A 5,987-nucleotide genomic window follows, 5' to 3' on the forward strand; every position below is an offset into this window, starting at 1 on the left:
AATCATTGACACATGAATTGAGATTAGAGCATATGCAATTTCACAAGGAAACACAAGTTAATTTTGTGTGGTCCTATGTAGACATGCTGGGACTTGATCCCGATTTGGCTATGCATCACTTGTCTTTGCCACCGGGGGCAAAACCTGTCAAACAAAAATTAAGAAAAATGCATCCTCACATGACACTATTGGTAAAGGAAAAACTACAAAAGTTTCTAGATGTTGGATTTATAAGACTTGTTGACTGGATTTCAAACTTGGTACCAGTTTCAAAACCTGATGGGAGTGTTCGTGTTTGCACAAATTTTAGATATTTAAATAAAGCTTGTCCTAAAAATGATTTATCACTTCCAAATACTGACATGATAGTGGATTCTAAAATAGGGCATGAGATCTTATCCCTCATGGATGAGTTCTCAGGCTACAACCAGATCAAAATCACTCTTGAGGATCAGATCAAAACAACATTCACTTGCCCTTTGGGAACTTTTTGTTGGAACATCATGCCCTTCAAATTGAATAATGTTGAAGCTACTTGCCAATGCGCAATGACCACTATCTTTAATGATATAATGCATATATATCTGGAAGATTATGTAGATGACTTACTTGGAAAATCTTACACCAGGAAGGGACATTTAGAAATCATGGATAAAATCTTTACGAGACTAGAAAAATATAAGGTGTGCTTGAATCTAAAGAAGTGTGTCTTCGGGATAATCTCTGGGAAACTCCTTGCATACATTTTCTCATCTATAAGAATTGAAGTTGATCTTGAAAGTAAAAGCCATTCTCAAAATATCGTCGCTGAAGAATATCTATCTATTGAGATCCTTGCAAGGGAAACTCCAATCTATCCATCATTTTATAGCACAGTGAGCAGATAAATGTCAACCATTCCAACACTTGTTACATAAGAGTTTTTCCTTCAGATGGCATGACAAGTGTGAACAAGATTTTCAAAAGATCAAAGAGTACATGATGTCACTACCAATGTTAGTAACTCTTGCAGATTTCAAGCCTTTACTATTGTATATATCCACAACCACCACAACATTGGGGGCACTTTTGGCACAACATGACTCTGAAGGAAAAGAACGTGTAATATATTACATTAGTTGTACCTTAGTGGGATATGAGCTCAATTATAGTCCTATTGAAAGAGTGTGTCTTGTTGTACTTTTTTTACCTCATAGAAACTGTGACATTACATACTTACATACCAAACAAAACTCATTTCAAGAATTGATCCACTTAAATATCTTCTCAGTAAAGCATCTCTTTTAGGACTACTAGTTAAATGGGTCGTGATTCTCAGTGAGTTTGATATTGAATATATAGAAAGAAAAGAAATCAAAGGACAAGCTATAGAAAATCAACACATGAATGCTCCTCTCACAGATGATCATCCACTTATCATAGAGTTACCTGATGAGTCAATCTTCAACATGGAATCTTCAAATCTCTAGACTTTATATTTTGATGGCTCCTTCACACATGGTGGTTCTGGCGTTGGCATTCTCTTTGTCACGCTACAAGGGGATTGCATACCTAAGGCTTATAAGATATAGTTTCCATATACCAACAATATTATAGAATATGAAGCATTACTTTCTGCACTCTGTATGACTATACAATGAAAAATCTTATAGTAGAGTGTTATTGGTGATTCCCAATCGGTGATCAGATAGGTTAATGATGATTATAAGACAAAAGATGAAAATATTATGCCATACAAGAGAATGGTGGATGACTTCAAGGCTTACTTTATCACAATCACATTTGAGAAAATTATTCGAGATAACAACAGAGTAGTTGATGCAATGGCTACAATTGCCTCCCTTGTAATAATTTCAAATAACGTTAACTATTGTGAGTTCTTGGTTGAACCGCTCTTAGAGCCTTCCTACAATGTACCACATTCTAAAATGATATGTCTCATCATTGGTCCTTATTCCCAGTGGTATGGAGATATTTATGCTTACTTACATGATAATACCTTACCTCCTGATCTATCCAATAAAGCTTGAAGAACCCTTATTCATCGAGCCTCCCGTTATGCCATTGTAGTTGATATCCTATATCATCGAGGTCTCAATGGTACCTTACTTTGATGTCTTGAGTGTGATGAAGCCAACACTACCTTGTGAGAGGTGCAAGAAGCTATATGTGGGGCACATTCGAGCGGACCTACACTAGCTAGGAAACTCTTGCATACTGGTTACTACTAGCCTACCATGGAGAAGGACGCTTATCAGTTTGTTAAGAAATGCAAGCAATGCCAAATACATGGAGACTTGATACATGCACCGACACAAGAATTGCAACCAATTATTACATCTTGGCCCTTTTGTCAATGGGGACTCGACCTCGTGGGCAAAATACATCCACCCTCATCCAATGGTCACAAATTCATCATCACTGTTACTAAATATTTCATGGAATGGATTGAAGTTGTTCCTCTCACCCATATCATTGGAAAACAAATTGCCACATTTATCCTGAACTACATCATATGCCAATATGGTGTCCCCCTTTCCATTATTATTGATATCGATCATCCCTTCAAGAATCGGGATGTAATTGAGTTTTTCGAGAAAGTTCACATCTAGCATCATTTCTCCACACCATACTACCCTCAATGTAACAACCAGGTTGAGGCCTCTAATAAAAATATCATCATAATCCTCAAAAGATGGTCAATGAAGTTGGTCATGATTGGCATATCTAGTTGAACCCCGCCTTGTGGGATTACCGCACAAGTATTCGCACTCCCACAAGCACCACTCCATACTCCCTTGTTTATGGTGCTGAAGCTATATTTCCCATTAAGGTTGATGAGATACCTTCCCTACGGGTCTCTTTGTGCAACTTGATCAATGATGAAGACTACAGAGTCTCTTGCGTGCATGACTTAGAATTGTTGGATGAAAGAAGACAAACTACTTTTTATCACCTAAAAGCATATCAACAACACGTGCAGAAGTTACAAATAGAGAGTCAGAATCACACATTTGAATTTGGTGATCTTGTCCTTAGATAAAATCCAAAGAATTGGCAAGACAGAGAAAAGGGGCAAGTTTGAACCTAACTGGCTTGGTCCATATATTATCACTATTGCTTATGGATCAAGAGCATATCAACTGGCTACCCCCAAGGGTGAACCGCTTGAAGATCCAATCAATAGCATTCACCTTCGTCGATTCTATGTCTGTCTTTCAAAGAATTTATTTAAAAGATCTGGAAAAAATATAAAAATGAGAAAAAGGCCTGAAAAAATCATCACTTTGGTGAAAACCTGGCAAATAGGTGCCTTGTGACATAAAATAAAGTAAAAAATATAAAAAGTAAAGAAAAATAAATTCATCCACTAGTGAAAACTTGGCAAATAGGCACCTTGGGAAAGTACGATGATGAAAATTGGGCAATCAACGCCATGTGTAGAGCTTTCACTCCTCTTTCCTTTGGTACTCTACTTGATCATGCCTTATCTATATCTACCTTCCCATTCCATAATAACCTTCACACCCCCATCATAGCTTGTGGATTGTTTTGCATAACTTGTGCGCATGTTGCTTCTACATAATAAGCTAATCTTATCCCTCACTAGGGCATCTCCTCAACCTTAGCAGTGGGTTGGGATAAATAGCATTTCGCGGTTAGAGAAACTATCTTCGTAAAATGTCCTGAATTTTTTTAAAAAAATCATAAAATGTCTTGAAAAATCATAAAAATTGTAAACTGTCCTAAAAAAACCCTAAAAATTAAAACATTTAATTCCCTGAAAATCATAAAACTTTTCATCAAAATCCCAAAACACATTAACATTGTGAAGACACAAATATTTTGGATAAGCATGCAACTTTTAACTTCAACAAGATCATGATGTGATGAGAGTACAATTGAGCAGACATAACAATACCCTATCGACATATCTAAATCAACACAATAACCGGACAAGGATCATTTTGGCATAATACATAATGTTTGTTCGTTTGATTATGTCTTTTGATTGTTTATGATTTTTATCTTTGGCGACATGTCCTTTAGCTTTTTCAAGATGTCTTTGACTAGAAAGGCGAGAATGGGGTAACTTCACCTATTTGTTGCTTGTGGATTGTTCCTTAGTAATATGATGAGTTGTCTTAGGAAATGATCATCTAAGATAATCGAGGACACAACAGTCTAATGCAAACTAAGGCAATCATTTCCTATCTGATGTGTTTTATTTCATGAAATTGGTATGTAACTTCGTCTATGTTTGATCTATATCTAGATGAGCTTTATCTTTTGCTATAATAAGCTCTATGATGATACAAGAACTTAAAAAGCACAAGAATTCTCATCACTTTCATATCCTCTTTCTCATCACTCATTCCTCTTTCTCATCACCTCTCTCCTTTCATAATTTCTTCCATCTTTTTCTTCCTCTCTCCTTTCATCACCTTTCTTCTCTCTCTTTTTCTTCTCATCATTTCTTTCATCATCCTTTTCATGCATTTCATTGCAACAAGATCAATCCATAAAATTCTTTATCCAACTGATACATGTCTCTGAATCTTTAATCACTTTATCGAATCAACCAACTTGCTCCTTGGAATCCCATTGCCCTCATGATCACTCTATCAATATCTCAAATTGTCTTGTGCTAGTATCAATCCCTATCAACTTAATTATCTCAATCAACTTAATTAGCTTATCAACTTGGCTATACTATTTATTTCCATCGATTGTTCAGTTATGCCTCATCAACTGTGCATTTCCATTAGATGTGCATCTCAACTTAATCACTTGCACAATATCAATCATTCAATATTCTCTCTCATAATCTATTGAGATATCAATCTCCATCAATTTGTTTGATCAATCTCTTGAGGGGGCATAACCGATCAATCATTACCTTTTCCAAGATATCTATGTGGCATGTATTAGTTGATATTTTTCTTTAAAACAATGTGACAGGCTGCATTGTCTCAAAGAGGTAAAAAATGTAGACACATAAAATTTGTCATCCTAAGCCCGGGTGAATCCACTTCATTTTCATGCATTATTATCTATTATCATTTATCATCAATAGTATCCACTATTAATATTATCATTACTATTATTATTTATCATTTATCCATTAATATTATTTATTCATTAATATTATCATATATCATTATTCATTTACTCATTAATATTATCATTAATTCATTAACATTATTATAAATCATTTATCCATTATTAAAATCATTCATTTATCCATTATCATTTATTATCATTTTCTCATATATTCTATTTATCCATTTAATAATATTATTCTCTATTTATATTATTATTTAACGTATGCAACATCATTCATTTATGCTTTCTCCTTTACCCATTTGCATCCACCTCACACATGTGGGATCAAATTCTTAAATCCTATTCTTTATCCCACATTCATCCCACAACCTGGATTCAACTAGAGAATGCTTATAAAAGTAGAGCCCCTCTCCCATTTTGGTATCCATGACTTTGCATTCAAAATCCTTAATTTGGCAAATCAATCCATCTCTTGTATCTTTTCTTTCTTTTAGATTCTAGTTAGTTTACTTTTACCTTCATCTCTCATATCTTTCAATCATCTTGCACTCATCCTCAATCTTCATTCTTCATGGCCTCTTGTGTAGTGCTTCTGAGAGCATCCATTTTAAACACAAGATCTTGATAGATAGGAGTGCAATGGAGGCAAATTTATGTTACTGCATCCATGTGTTTTATTTATTTTAGCTTTGCAAGTATGTTTCCTTGCAAGTACTTCATTGTTTGATGTTAAATCTATCTGAATCTTCTCCCATAAGATCTTAGACCAAATTTTTGCATATTCAGTTACAATAAGTTGTTGAGTTTTATCCGCTAAATCATGACATTCATTGGTGGAATGAGAATGGATTTGATGATATTTGCAAAAATAAGGATTGTGTAGATTTTTCTCTTGATTCTTTCTTTGATTTTTGAAAGGG

The sequence above is a fragment of the Cryptomeria japonica genome, chromosome 10 (genome assembly GCF_030272615.1).
Source record: "Cryptomeria japonica chromosome 10, Sugi_1.0, whole genome shotgun sequence".
NCBI lineage: Eukaryota > Viridiplantae > Streptophyta > Pinopsida > Cupressales > Cupressaceae > Cryptomeria > Cryptomeria japonica.